Source organism: Cynocephalus volans, chromosome 6 (assembly GCF_027409185.1).
Source record: "Cynocephalus volans isolate mCynVol1 chromosome 6, mCynVol1.pri, whole genome shotgun sequence".
Lineage (NCBI taxonomy): Eukaryota > Metazoa > Chordata > Mammalia > Dermoptera > Cynocephalidae > Cynocephalus > Cynocephalus volans.
In genome coordinates this window covers 163,908,455-163,924,701 of record NC_084465.1, presented here as the reverse complement: position 1 = coordinate 163,924,701, position 16,247 = coordinate 163,908,455, and the positions used below count along the sequence as shown (strand labels likewise).

The window sequence follows — 16,247 nt, the reverse complement described above, 5'->3', positions numbered from 1 at the left end:
CATTTAACCCACAGCAATAAGTGTAATTTGAGTCCCAGAAGGACTGGAGAGGAGAAGACATACAAAGTACAAGTATATGAAAAAAAATGTCCAAAATATTTCCAAATTTGATACAAACTACAAATCTCAGATGCAAGAAACTCAACAAAGCCTGAGTACAAGAAATATAAAGAAACTACATAAAGGCATATAGTAATCAAATTACTGGGCACCAGTGCAGCAAGCATGCAGGGGGACATGCCTCATGTGACATTGCACAAAGAGAAGAGAGCTGCCACATTTCTCATCACAAGCAATGGATGCTGGAGAAATAGAAGAATATTTAAAATACTGAAAGAAAAGATATTGTTAACTTTGAATTTTATATCCAGTGCAAACACCTTTCAAAAATGAACAGGAAAAAAAAATATTTCCAAACAAAAAAAATGAAAGAATTTATCACCAGCAGAGCTGCTCTACAAGAAATACAATAGGAACTTCTTCAAGCAGAAGGAGAATGATGCCAGATGGAAATACTGATCTATACTAAGGTATGAAGAGCACTGAAGATGGTTAACTATGTAGCAAGATGTTTGAGCACCCCCCTATTAAAAAAAATCTCTGTAAAGGATAATTGACTTTTATACAAAAATAACAACAATGTTTTGTGTGGTTTGTAATCTAAGTGAAATGGATGACAATAGTATAAAGGCCAGGAAAGAAAAAAGTAATAGCATATTACTGTTAGGTTCTTATGCTATATGTGAAGTGATACAATATCACTTGAAAGTAGACCGTGATAATTAAAGATGTAAAGCAACCGCTAAAATAACAAAACAAAGAGTTATAAAAGCCAAGAGAGAAGGTGAAATGGGATAATTAAAAAAAACTCAGTCCAAAAAAAAAAAAAAACCATAAAAAGAGAAAATGGAGCACAAAGAACAAAGGGGTTGAGTAGAAAACTAACAGCAAGATGATAGATGTAACCCAACCATATCGAAAATCACATTAAATGTAAATGTTCTAAGCACCTTAGTTAAAAAGTAGGATTGTTAACTTTGAAAAAATCAAGACCCAAGTACATGCTGTCTACAAGAAAGGCATTTTAAATATAAAGACACAAACACATTAAAAGTAAAAGGTTAAAAAAGATATACCATGAACAAAAATAAAGCTGGAGTGGCTATATTCATATCAGACACAGTAGATATCAGATAAAATAATATTATCAGGGATGAAGAATGTTATTTCATAATGACAACAGAGTCATATTATCAGGAGGACATAACAGTTGAGAATTGCATTACCCCTGTCAATAATTGGTACAAAACGTAGGCAGAAAGTAAAGTCATTGTAGAGAGAGCAAACAAAAAGAAACAAAAACTATCAACCAACTTGACTTGATTGACATTTATAAAATGCTCCACCCAACAATAGAGTAATGTACATTATTTTCAAGCAAACACAGAATATTTATCAAGATAGAACACATTCTTTGCCATAATGCAAGTCTCAAAACATTTGGAATGATTTAAGTCATGCAAAGTGTGCTCCAGAGAGACCACACTGGAAATAAATCAGAAATTAATAACAAAAACTTCTGGAGTGGGGGAGCATTAGGACACTAAGTAGCACATGTCTACACATTGCAAGGACTAAAGAATTCAAAAGGGAAATTACCAAATATTTTGAGCTGAGTGGAAGTGAAAACACAGTATTTCAAACTGTGTGGGATGCCGATAAATCACTATTTATGGGCAAAAAGAATTAAACACCGAATTAGAAGAGAGATTTTAAATCAATATATCAGCTTCCACCTTCATAAACTAGAAAAAGAAGAGCAAATTAAATCACAAAAAGCAAAGGAAAGGAAATAATAGAGTGAAAATTAATGAAGTGGAAAAAAATTGAGAAAATCAATGAAACCAAAAATTGATAAACCTCCAGCAGGCTGATCAGTAAAACAAGAAAAAAGAAAATTACTATTATCAAGAATGAGAGAGATTTTACAAGATTTTACAAGAACTAAAAATAGAGTAAGGGAATACTATGAACAACTTTATCTAATAAATTCTGTAATTAAGAAAAAATGACAAACTCCTAGGAAGATACAAATTGCCATAGCTCACTCATGAAATGGGTAATTGAATAATTAAAATAATTGAATTTTTAAGTTTATTTTTATTTTAATTTTAAGCATGTCTATGCTTTATTTTTCTTTATGTTTTTTTTTTTTTTAAATTACATTTTCAAAGAATTAGCCCTTAAATCCAGTATCTAGATTCTCAGAACTCAGAAAACCATTTGGAAATGTCTGGTTGTCAGCCAATAATACCATGCTTAGGTCAGTTTCACAGCACCAGTAATGGTTAATAATTAATTTCAGCAGGTAAAGTATTTACTAGAGACTACTACCATTGTTAATCCCAACTGTGTTGACAATTGTCTTATTGCTGAATTGTATGTGATAAATTTTCTTTGGCAACTTCTATTTAATTTATCAATTATACCACAGGACAACTATTAAAGTTTGGATTAGCTTAGTATTTCAAAATTTCATCGTCATTATTTAAATATAATTTCTAATAGATGCTAGAATAGGAAAGCTTCCAAACATGTCTAGTACATTGACAACAAAAAAAATTGCTACAGAATCACTACTAAAAGTTTTTTGGTCAAATGTACAAATACGTAATTCAACTCAAGTTTACTCGTGAAAATATTACAGTGGTAGCTCCAGTTCCCAATCAGATCTTCTGTGATAAAGAACAAAAAATAGATGGAGAAACTAAACCTGGGGATCTGTAAATTTTTCTGGAAGACTGTTTCATATGAGTTCAAAATAAGATATAAGAACTGATACATGCAGATAATTTTATGTACAGCTTATATACAATTTAAAACAAGTACGCATGAAAACATTTCTGTGTAAAAGCCACAATAGAGTCAAATGAAATACTGAATAACAGTTTTACATATTGGTCTCTCTAAGGAGAAGAGTGAGTGAGTTATGTTATTCTAAGAAGTGCCCTCTTCTTGGTCAATCATGTTTGAACTGGAAACACATCTGCCAGCATGTGTTGGAATTTCTGAACCTCTGACTTTCAAGGTGCAGCAAGCATTCTCCACTTTGGCCAGTCTTTGTTTCGAGGTATAGAGTTTCTTTGAAACCTCATAAGGTACAGTGTTGACCACGAATGAAAACCTATCATAAAACTGAATAAAACCTGGCTCACTTCAAAGGGGGTGTCAATGTCCCCCTTCCCCACGCTGTTAGTATACGTCCCATCAATTCTCCAGATAAATCAGCCACTCCCAGAAGGTAATCAACAGGTGTGACTTTCAGTCTTCAAGTTCCAAACTGCTTATCCTGTGCATCAGAGAAGGGAGTCTTATTTTCTTTCGCATTGTCTTCTGTTGTAAATATCAACTGCTTTTTAATGTCATCCATTGATTCATGATCGTGTTTTGATGAAGTGTTGGAAAGAGAAAGCCTCCACGTGCTCCTGCAGTGCTGCAGTAATGGTGCGATGACACTGACGCATGTCTTCTCCTGATAGTTCTTGGGCTACCTGTAACATCTTTTGTCTGACACCATCCAATTTAATTTCTGATTCAGTTAATATTTCTTCCATATCAAGAGCACTCGTAATCCTATGGAAGAGGAAAATTGTCTTCTACCTTTGGACAGTAAGATCCCCACTAAGTTTTACAAGTCCCGCGTGTTTGTCTTGCCTCGCATCAAGTTCCTCCTGAATGAGCTGAAGGCCAGCACCACCGGTGAAGATGATGACATCTTTCCCTTCTCTTCTTTGGCTTTGTGGGAAATCGTCATACTTCATTTTTCTGAACACAGCTGATCCTTCTCTCATTGCTGATGCCGTGACGGCCTATGGTGAGTGAAGCGCAGATGGAGGCCTTGGAGCACGCTGAGTGCAGGAGGGCCCGGGAGCAGTGGCTGCACCAATGCCCCTTGCAGCTGGCCACCCACGATGCTCTCTAACTGAATTCCAGTTAAACACCACCCCACAAAGAAAATTCTAGGTCCAAATTGCTTCACTGAGGTTTTTCTTTCAGACATCTAAGGAAGAAACACTACCAATTCTACAAAAACTCTTTCAGAAAATTGAAGAATGGAAACCGGTTCCCAACTTATTCTATGAGGCCAGCATTACTTTGATATCAAAGCCAGACAGAGATATCATGAGAAAAGGAATGAAATGATATTCTTCGTGAACTTAGAGGCAAAAAGTCTTTTAAAAAGTTAGCAAATAGACTCCAACAATGTGTAAAAATTATATTATATCATGAGCAAATGGGTGTATCTCAGGGAGGTGGTTTTAACATCTCTAAATCAATCAATGTATTTCACCATATTAAGTAAGAAAAGAAAATCATATGATTATGTCAATAGTTGCATTAAACACATTGACAAAATCATATATTTATTCTTGATGAACACTTATAAGGGTGCATTCTGGTCCCAATAAAGGGTATCCATGAAAATCCTACAGCTAAGATGATAGTTAGTAGTGAAAGACTCAATGCTTTCTCCCTTGTCTTATCAAGAACAAGACAAGGATGTTTGCTGTGACCACTCTTACTTAACACTCTGCTGGGAATCCCAGTCAGAAATAAAATGCATCTAGGTTGGAAATAAGGAAGCAAAACTATTCATAAACAAGATGAATATCTACATAGAAAATCCAATGTAATAGACAAAAAAAGATATTAGAACTAATAAATGAGTTTAGCAAGGTTGCAGCATACATGATCAATACACAAAAAGCAATTGCAGTTCTTTATACCAGCAACACATAATAAGAAATTGGAATTAAAAGAGCAAAACCATTTACAATAGCATCAAAACATATTAAATTCTTAGGAACAAATCTGACAAAATATGAGCAAGACCTGTGCACTGAAAATTGCAAAGTATTGATGAGAGAAATTTTAAAAAGTGTAAGTAAATGGTGAGACATACTGTGTTCATGCATTGGAAACTTGATATTTTAAACATGTTAGTGTTCCCCAAATTTATCTACAGTTTCAATACAATCTTATTCAAAATTTTAGCAGGATTTTAATTTTTTTTTGTAGAAATTGACCACCTGGTGCTAAAATTTATAGGGAAATGCAAAAGATCTAGAAGAGCAAGAATAAATGAAAAAAGAACAGATTTGAAGAATTAGTCCTACTTGATTTCAACAATAAAGCTATAAAATATGAAATATAGAAATATCTATATGCAAATATATATTTGTGGATATATATTTGTCATATATTTGTGGGTATGTATTTGTATATATACAAGAGTACTTCAAAAAGTTCATGGAATTAAGAGATAATACAAATCTTCCCATGAACTTTTGGAAACACCCTCGTATTTCTGGATTTTCTATTCTGTTAATTTATACAGTATTTTCAGCAACTTGCAAAAGCTATCAACAAATGGTTCTGGAACTTAAGGCGTCCATGTGCAAAAAATCACCTTCAGTCTCTCTACTTCTCACCATATGTAAAAGTTAACTCAAAATAGATTGTAGACTATTTACTCAAAATGGATTATAAACCTATAAAGTGCCTAGAGGTAAGAGAAAATCTTTCTGCTCTTGGATAAGGCAAAGAATTCTTAAATACAACACCAAAGCACAACACATAAAAGAAAAAAATGATAAAACTTAAAACTTGCTTCTCGAAATATACTGTCAAGAGAAGTAAACAGAAGCTGCAGACAGAGGAAATATTTGCAAACTCAAATCTCTGACAAAGGACTTGCATCGAGAATGTGTAAATTTTCTCAAAACTCAATAATAAGGAAATTAACAACCCAAATTTTAAAAATGGGTGAAAGATTTGAAAAGATAATTCAGCAAAGAAGATACACATACAGCGAACGAGCACATGTGGATGGATGCTCAACCCCGTTCATTATCAGGGAAATTCAAGTAAAGCAACTGCGAGGTACCACTACACATTCATGAGAAAGGTTAAAATTTAAAAGACTGACCAATTCTAGTGTGGGGAAGATGGAGGCGGAGGACCTAGAACTTGCATTCACTGCTTTGTAAATCATACAACCACTTTTGAAAAGTCTGTTCCTCAGAAAGTCAAACACACGCCTACTGTGTGACCCAACCATTGCACTTCAGGTATTTCCTTGAGAGAAGTCAAGACACGTCCGTAGATGACCCACATGAATATTCACAGCAGCCTTACTTAAAATGGTCCTAAACTGAAAATAATCCAAATGTCCACTAATGGGTGAATGGATAAATGGTCGTACATCCATGCAATAGAATATTACTAGCAATAAAAGGAAATGAAGCAGTGATCCACGCAACAGCATGAAGAATCTCAAAATCGTTGTGTGTTTTTCATGTGTAAAGTGCTAGAAAATACAAGAAGGCAGATCAGCAGTTGCTTGGGAAGGAGGGGGAGAAGGGAGGGGTTGCAAGCAGCCCCCAGAGACTTTTAGGGGGACGATGTGTTCATCACCTCTGTTGCAGTGATGGTTTCATGGGTGTATGCGTAAGTCAAAACTTGCCAAATTGTGTATTTTGAGTATGTGGGGCTTCCTATCTGTCAACTATACCCTCAGCAACATACAAAAAAATACATCAACTGAGCTGGTCTGAGGGCACCAGAGCTCATTCTTTGGGCCACGGCTTTGGGGTCAGACTGGCGCTCCTATCCCAGTTCCACCAAGACTGTCTGGATCCTGAATCCGGGGCAGCCCGGAATTGACTTTGGTTTCTGGTAACACATGGCTGGACGGTCACTGCTGACACAGAACATTGATCACTATCAGTTACCACAGAAAATAATGGTAAACCTCAGTGACGTTAAAACTGGGGACTGTGATTGTGTTTTGTGTTGCTCCCCTTCAGGTGATTCTTTTCACTTCTAGTGTCACTTTTCCTTCAGGGACGGAGCATTTTCAGTCAGTTCGCTGTCACCCTCTGATTTGATTCCTGTCAGGAGGAGAGATATTCCCCGCACATTTACAGTAAGTGTGGTGCTGCATGCAGCCTCATTCTGTGCCTTGTCACCCCCGCAGGGTCCAGGCTCCTTGGGTCCTGAAGGTTGAGATTTCACGAGTGCTGAAAGATAATTTCCCCCTTCCTCCCTCCCACTTGCCACAATAACTCTATCCCCTATTCTTACTCAAAGAGACTGTAAGTGGGTTTTTGCAGGTGTCTTTTATCCCACAGGTAAATCTAGGATGTAAAATGTAAATATACCTGAGGGCATCCTTTCTTCCGCAGCAGGTATGGGGACAGCTGTCAGATTCATAGCTGGAAATGGGGGAAGCTGACAGAGGAGCCAGTATGGGCGGGTGTATAGGAAGAGGGACACATAGTGACAGAGAAAGACAGGCAGTTCCAGAGCATCAGCCTGGAAGGTCATGGGCCCATGGCACACCAATGTGAAGTGCCCAGACTGCAGATGCTTGTTGAAACAAGCTTGCTCTGAGCTGCTCTTATGAAGTCATAAAATTCAAACCAAGACTACTGCATGGAAAAGTTGAGGCAGTATGTAGTTTTTCAGTCTCTTATTGTATTAGTTATTCCTGTTGCTTATAACAGAATACCCGGAACTGGGTGATTTGTGAAGAAATGAAATTTATTGCTTATAGTTTCAGAGGCTGGGAAGTCCAGTGTCCAGGGAACACATCTGGTAAGGGCCTTCTTTGATGGTGGCTTTACAGCAATGCAGGGGTCTCACATGGCAGAAAATAGCAGAGCAGATAGACTCTCACGTGTTCCCTTTTTAAAGCCCTGGGAACCATACCCATGACCACCATGACTATCGGTTCATTAGGACACGGCCCTACAATCCAGTCACCTCTTCAAGGCCCCGCCTTTCAACTACCATAATAGGATTTCCCACCCTCAACACTTACAATGGGGATCAAGCTTCCAATACGTAAACTTGGGGGACACAATTCAATCCATATCACTTAGGGAATAGAAGCTTTGCTGTTTAAAAATTCATGTAAAAAATTACAGTGATTCTGGAATGGGGTTAGATATGATGATGGAAAGAAAAGGACCAAGCCCGTATTGGGCCCGGTGATTACAGTCAACCTGTGAGTCTTGAATTTAACAAAGACCAGACAGAAGTGTTCCTGGTCCCTCAGGCCAAGAATATAAATCTCTTTAGTCTCTACCGAACCACCAAGAGACTGTACAAAAATCTGGCCACTTGGAACTGACTTACAGAGGGGAATTTATGACGTCATTACTGCTTAACTGATGTTTAGGAAGAAAGTTTTATATATAAATTTAGAGTTCTGCTCACCTAATTATGTACTTTATAATTCAAATTTGATTTCCCATTTACTCGTAATAATTTGAATGATAGCCATGTAGCGGGCAGAAAGCATAGGTATTTCTGAACATGTTTAACTTAACAACAAAAAACTTTGAGCATTGCATAATATCACAGTTGTACAATGATCACACTCTCAAGACACATTGCCATTTCAGAGACATCAAAGCTGCAATGCTGTGTCTTTGGACTGATGAGATGTAGAGGCTCTGGCTTCAGTCTGCCTGGGTTCTACCCTCTCAGTGCCCTGTTTTCTCACCTGTCAAATGGAAAGAGTGGTAGTACCCACCTGTGGTGAGGTGCCTGTGAGGATTAAATCAGTTAGTACATGTAGATTTCTCAGAGCAGTCCCTGGCACAGTCAGCATGCAATAAATGAATGCTTGTGTTTCATTCAATGCAGTTAGATGCAATGTGTTCTTTAGTCATAGTGCTCCAGTGTTCCTGCAAAGATTACAATAGAGGTGACTCCCCATTTTACAGAGTACCTGATCCTTGCTTTTGGCCTGGGTTCTCATGCTCACACCGTTTATTCTGCTAACCAGGAAGAGGGTAATAACATCAGAGCTGTCATTTACCAATGGCGAGTTTAATGAAAAATGTTAACAGGCTAGCATAAAGAGTGTCTGCTTTCTGATAACGTAGATATTACTTAAATTGTTCTAGGTCACAGCTTCTCAGCTCTCAGCACCTAGTAATAGATATTCCGTCCCAATACTAGCCGATAGCGAGAATGAGAAGAGTGAGTGGGTGGAGGTGCTGAGTGGATTGCACAGGACATTGAAAAAAAGTCACGCCAGAGGCCGCTCAGTCTATCTTCTGAAAGAGGCTTATGACAGCAGTCTACCCCTGATCAGAACCACCCAGGCAGCTGCAATCATAGGTATGGATTGATCACATTTACCCCACTGGGTTCGTACCTCTCAGCGCAATCCCAAAATTGAAATCTGAAAACCTTAAGTTAATCGACAGTTCATTTGGCGGTAAAACCTGACCTTAATCAACATGAGGCTGTTGGTTGTCTCCCCTTAGTATGGCTGTTCAGAGCATTCTCTGCAAAAATACTAATCTGATTATGTGATGGTTCCCTGCACCCTGTATAATACGGTGTTTTTAAATATACAGTACTGCCTTGCTCGTGTCTGAAAAATTCTGGGTTCCAAACCACATCTGACCTCAAGGGTATCACATAAAGTATGTGGCCCTGTGAACTATCACCTTGAGGGCAGGGACTGCTCAATTCTGTGCTCTCAATACCCAATCAATACTCAGGAAATAAATGAAAAATAAGTGAATCAGTGAATGAATTGCTGAGATCATTATTCAAGCTTTTGTTAATAAACAAACATCCTTTAATGTCCCAAACGTCATTTCTTCGGAATCAGCTGGCAGTGATGACAAGAGCTATTTACTGCCTGTGCAGCGTGGGGCAAGTTGCTAAATTCTTTGAGCATCGCTGTGAATACAGATAATTCCTGTTTTTCACAGTAATGGAAAGGATTAGGTGAGATGACGTATGTAAAGTTCTGTTTTTGTTTTCAAGGCCTTCCCTCTATGAATGCTGTCTCTGCACTTTTGAGTTTTAATTCTCCTTGCATTTTGCTAAAGGTAAACGTTGAGGCCCATTGAGGCCAAGGTCACCGACAAATTAGATTACAAAGTTTTTTCATGTGTGAAATTTATTTATTAGCAGTAAATATGAAAGCATGTAATTACTTGAATATTATACTTTCTTCAGGTGTTCATAAATATTACTTTGTAATGATCTTTCTGTTGAGAAAAGTCATGTTTTATTATGTTTACTTCTGTAATCTGAAAGAAAAATAGTGCAAATTAATTATTCTTATTATATTTCTTTTCATTTCATATGTGTTAAATTTATATTTAACTTGACCTTAATGAACTAATTAAATTTGAACTTTTTCAGTGTTGATAAGTTTGATCAGCTTATTAGTTTTATTTAGCATTAGCCAAAAAAAGCTTGATCTTTTTATTTATGTGTCAAATTCAGATCACAAAAGAATCGCTCTGGGAAATGAAGAAGGGTTATTTGTCCTGCACGTTACCATAGATGGTAAGGAGGATTTTATTTTATTTTATTTTATTTTTAATTTATCAATATACAATGTAGTTGATTTCCATGTCCCTTTACCAATTCCTCCATTTCCTCTCTCTCTGCCTCCCTCCTTCCCCCCATCATATCTGTTCCCTTATCTTAGTAAGTTCAAGGAATTGTTTTGACTGTTGTGTCTTCTTTCACCTCCAAGTATTTGTTCATATATTTATTAATTCATTTTTATTAGCTCCCACAAATAAGGGAGAACATGTGGTATTTCTCTTTCTGTGCCTGGCTTATTTCACTTTATGTAATTTTCTCTAAGTCCACCCATGTTGCTGCGAATTGTAGTATTTCATTTTTTTTTATAGCAGAGTAGAATTCCATTGTGTAGATGTACCACATTTTCCTTATCCACTCTTCTGATGATGGGCATTTAGGCCGGTTCCAACTCTTGGCTACTATAAATAGAGCTGCAATAAACATGGGAGTGCAGGTATACCTTCGACTTGATGATTTCCACTCCTCTGGGTATATTCCCAGCAGTGGAATAGCTGGCTCATATGGTAGATCTATCTGTAGTTGTTTAAGGAACCTGGTAAGGAGACTGTTTACTGTTCTAGAATAACTTTCAATTCTAATAATAATAATTTCAGATTTGTTCTCTTTGTTTTCTGTAAATCAAAACTTCCATATCTGGGTTGTTATGTTTTCAAGTCAAATGATTTTTCTTATTTCCAAGGATCCATAATCCCCCTGAGTGTAAATATTTGCACAGCTGATTTTATCTAATACGTCGTCTACTGTAAGAGCATAGGTTACCATCTTAGATTTGGTGCATGAAAGAAAATGAAATTGTGCTCTGTCCTCTCTTCTGCCCTCCCTACCCCCACCATCACATTGGCACTGCACAACATGAAATTGGGTATTTCTCAGAGGAGACAGCAGAGTTTTTTGTTTTTGTTTGGTTTTGTTGTGGTGGTGGTTTGGGGGAGAAACGTGGTGGCAGATGAAATCGAGAGGAGCCGTTCTAATATCAGTCCTCTTGCCACACACCTTCCTGACATCGGGTCAGGTGAAGGAGAACGTGCATTTGAAGCATGTGCTATGCTTTCCACGGAAAGGCCTCCTGGGGTGTAAGGGTGACTCTGTCCCGGTGAGGAGGTCCACAGAAGGCCCACAAGGAATCCACAGGAGCACAGGGACCCAGGCTGTTGTTCAGTGCTGTACCCGAATCACTTGGAACAGGGCCTGCACATGGTAAATGCTCTCCAAACTCTTGTGGAATAGAGGAATCCAATTAGGGCCGGAAAAAAATTATATTTTCTTCTCTAAAAAAGTAGTGTATTTCCATTTGTAAGACATTCAGAGGTGTTTGCCTCGCTGCCTGGACTCTCAGGACTAAGTTTGGTGCTTTATTATGCTAATGTTATCGGAATTATTAAGATAATTATATATCTAGGGAATAGTTACATTCTTTTTTATCTCTATGATTTTTTCTTTCTTATCCTTTTCTTCTTATCCTTTTTTTTTTTTTTTGTCTTCTTCAAACCTACCCTGTGAGTTTGTGTCTGTGATGTTATTAGAACCAGACTCATAACCATTGGGAAAGAATTGAAAAACAAGGAAATTTCATTTTATTCATTTGTTTCAATATCGATTTTCTTAATATTGTTCCTCAGGTCATTGAGGGTCTCTTCTTTTCTTTGTCCTCCTCCTTTTTTTCTTTCTCTGCTCCAGTTTAAATATTTCTGTTCACATGTCCAGTTTGATTTCTGTTGACTCCACTGGGAACAGAACTTGACTTGAGTAATTGAGAGAGAATTTAAAAATAAGAAAGCATTGCTAATTTAAAGGTGATTTGCCGTTTTTATTTTTAGAGAAATTAATCAGGTTGATGACATCAAGATTTATCTGATCATTTTTATTAATGGTTATTAATAAAATTGGGAGAATCAGAATTTTAAAAATATAAATTATTTTGAATTTGAAAATGATTTACAATCATGTTTGTTTGTAGAAATTATTCGAATTGGTGACATGAAGAAGATCCATCAGATTGAGCTAATCCCTCGTGGCCAGATGGCTGCAGTGATCTCTGGACGAAATCGCCATGTGCACCTGTTTCCCATGTCAGCTTTGGACGGACGGAAGACTGCTGTTCACAAGCTGGCGGAAACCAAAGGGTGCCAGACCATGGCTTCTGGAACGACGTGCCACGGGGTCCATACGTGCCTCTGTGTGGCTAGGAAAAGCCAAGTCCTCTGTTTTGAGCTGTTTCAGAGCAAGAACATTTCTCACAGAAAATTTAAAGAGGTCCAAGTCCCAACCAGTGTCCAGTGGATGGCCATCTTCAGCGAGCAGCTTTGTGTAGGATTTCAGTCGGGATTCCTGAGATACCCCCTAAGGAGAGAAGGAATCCCATACAGGATGCTCCATTCCCATGACCCCACTCTGTCGTTTATTGCACAGCAGCCAGTGGATGCTCTCTGTGCAGTGGAGATCTCCAGCATTGAATATCTGCTGTGTTTTAAGAGCATTGGAATATACACGGACAGCAGGGGCCTCTGATCTAGGCCTGTTGACCTGATGTGGCCAGCAGTTCCCACCGACTGCCGTAAGGCTCCCTACAGTGTGTTTCCCTGTCTGTCTCCTTCCTGCCTTTTATTACAACTCTATCTCCTGTATTCTAATATTGTTAATGGCAGGGTTTATTTTTGAACACAACAATGCTGAAGATTTTTCTTAACTGTCTACGTCTTGTTAAGTAGAATAACACCAATGAAGTAGCACCGAAGTTGTTCAATTGAAATAAACTTAGCCTTTAATTTTTACTACATTCATAGGACAATTTACCTTGGATACACTGGTATTCTTAGTCCAAGCTGTTGCTTTTTATCACGCTCCTAAAGCTTTGTGGTCCCTGAAAATACCCTACGTATGAGCATTAATTGACCACAAGAACTAGTTACTAAGCAAATTATTTCTTGCTTTTTAGGTTTAGCTTATATAAAGTATACATATAATGGTTCCCAATAATTTCAGTGAATTTTATATTTTTATTGATGCAGGCCATCATTTCAAAATATAAATATGGCCTTTTAAATTCACTTAGTGAATAGTAATTGTGCACTTACCGTGAACAACTTGCTATGCCAAGGGCTAAGGGCACAATATTAAACGTGATAACAAGAGAGACGAGTCCCTATCCTCATGGGGATACAGCCATGAGAGGAGATCACACATTCAGCAAACGCTGTACCTGGAGAAAGACTCCATGGGAGCACACGGGAGGAGGCCGGATCCGGACGGCAGGGCAGGGAGGGCTAGCCAGAGAAGCGACTTTCTTCTTTCAGCCATTTCACAAAGTTATTTCATTCGTTGTGTTCTGTCTCCCTCTGCTTCTGATTAGTAATCAACCACTGTTCTTTTTGTGTTCTCCTATGTCTTTTCTATTTGGCTGCTTTTAAGATTTTCTCATTATCCTTGGTTTTCAGCAATTTGATGATGATGTGCTTAGATGTGGTTTTCTTTTTCTTCATCCTGCTCGGGGCTTGCTGAACTACTTAGACCTGAGAGTTATCTTTTATTAATTTTGAAAATTTTTTCAGGCATTATCTTTTGGAGACATTTTCAAGACTTATCTTTTCAAAACAATATTTCTAACCTAGTTTCTCTCCCCTCTCTTCCCAAAGATTCTATAATATGTTTATTAGACATCTTGATATTGTTCCCAAGGTCATTGAGGCTCTATTCTTTTATTTTTAATCTTTTTCTTTTTTCTCTGCTTCACTTTGAATCATTTCTATTTGCCCATTTTAACTTTTACTGATTTTTTTTTTCCTTCCACATCCAGGAATTGTTAAGCATTTTAGGTATTTTATTTTTTTAAATTGACAAATAAGTATTCTAATCTTCTGCTTTACAACTTCAATTTTTTGAAAAAATAAATTTCATTTGTTCGCTAAAATTTTCGCATGTGCTAATCTATTTTGTTTATCTTTTTCACGCAGTCTTGAACTATTGGTAATTATACCAACATCTGGCTCATCTGTGGGTCTGCTACTATTGACTATTTTTTTTATGGATTAAGGGTCATATTTTCCTGCTTTTTTACAAGTCTTAAAATTGCTTATCCTTCACTGGACATTGTGTGATGTAGAGACTCTGAGCTATATTATCTTACTCTGGAGACTGTTGAGTTTTATTCTGGAAGGTAATCAGCCTACTGATTGATTACCTTGGTTTTGCTGAGGCTTGGATCTAGATTTGTTAGGGTTAGTCAGTTTTGGCTTTTTCTTTAGTCCTTACTCCTACAGAATGGCCCCTCTGGGGTCTCAACTTAACACCCAGAGTTTTCACCAATGTCTCTCCACTGCGTCTGGATGAGAAATCTTATGTCTCTCCAGCACTGTACTAACTCTGAAATTTCTGTTCATTGTCAGTGCTTCCAGCAGGTATTGTGGAGTTTTGCTCTCTCCGTGTGCATCTTTGGACTTGGCCAGGGACCTTAAGGCAACTGCTGGGCAAATTTCTGAGATACCTTTTTCTGGGCTCCTTCCTCTCTAGTTCTCTGCCTTGAAACTTTCAGACACAACAGTAATCTGTTTCCTCTGCTCAGCAAAACTTCCACTCCCTTCTTGGGCTCCATTTTCCCACACTGCAGTTTGGCAATTGCCCTTAAGCAGAAAGTTGGGAAATGTGAAACCCAACTGATCATTTTCCCTTCCTTTAGTGATATCAGTCCTTGCTGTCTATTACCCAGTACCAGAAAACAGTTACTTCATATATTTTGTTCAGTTTTATAGTTATTGCTAGTGGGAGGGTAAGTCCGATACCAGCCATTCTGTCGTAACTGGAACAGGCCATCTTCAGCATTCAGTTCAAGGTGAGAGTTCAAGAGATAGGCTGCAGGGGTGCTCATAAACCTGCTCACAGAGGGTTTATGCACGGTTAGATCTGAATTTCTAAAAGATTCTTGCGCTCCAGTGATGAGACTGAAGATAATGTGACGTAAGACTGGAGGCTAAGAGACCCATTAAGAGGTTTTTGCAGAAACTGTGAATTAAAATTAAGCATGGTAGAAGCAGTTGGGATGGAGAGGGGAGGATTTTAGGAATATTGAGGAGAAATAACTGACAAAACTTCACACTTGATTGGAAGTAGAAGCTGAGGGGCAAGTGAATCAGGAACAATCCCCAGATTTCCGACTCGAGCAAATGAGTGGATGCTTCTGACATTGACTGAGATAGTGAGACACGAGGTGGATCGGGTTTAGGTGGGTGAGGGAAGAGATATGACAAGTCAAGTGTCTCCTGTTTTGTTGTGATGTTGCAGTGTTTCAAATCAAGTTCCAGACATCACATCATTCTATCTCTGCAACTGTAGCATGCATCTCTAAAATAAGGACATTTCCTCACATAACCACATTGCTGTGGTCACTGCTGAAGAAATTGTCCGTGATTCTGGTTGATAGTCCATATTCAGGTATCCCTGACTATCACAAGTATGACTCTTTTCACAGTGCATTTGTTGGATCAGAATTCAGACAAGCCCACATATTGCACACCACTGTTTTCTCTTAAATATCTTCTAATCATGAGTAGTCTTCCATGTCACTGATTTGTGTTCCTATAGAATGTCCTATGATCTGGATCTTTTTGTTTTCTCATGGTGCCTTTTAACATCTTCTATATCCTGAGTTTTCCACAACTGAAAGTGAGCTCTAAAGGCTTTTCCTGAGAATGCTTCTAACAGTGCTGTACATGTCAGACTGAGTCACCTCATGAGGGGCACACAGCGTCTGGTCATCCAGCTGTTGTAGCACTGAAGGTGATGACCAGTCTCTGGTGTTGTCAGCCTGATTCCCTGGACGTGCT

The 16,247-nt window shown here is 38.0% G+C and overlaps 1 pseudogene; it reads right to left on the bottom strand.

Moving 5' to 3' along the window:
- Positions 1–2,997: 2,997 nt before the first annotated feature.
- Positions 2,998–11,435, bottom strand: LOC134379608 (translin-associated protein X-like; annotated as a pseudogene).
- Between the last annotated feature and the right edge of the window lie 4,812 nt (positions 11,436–16,247).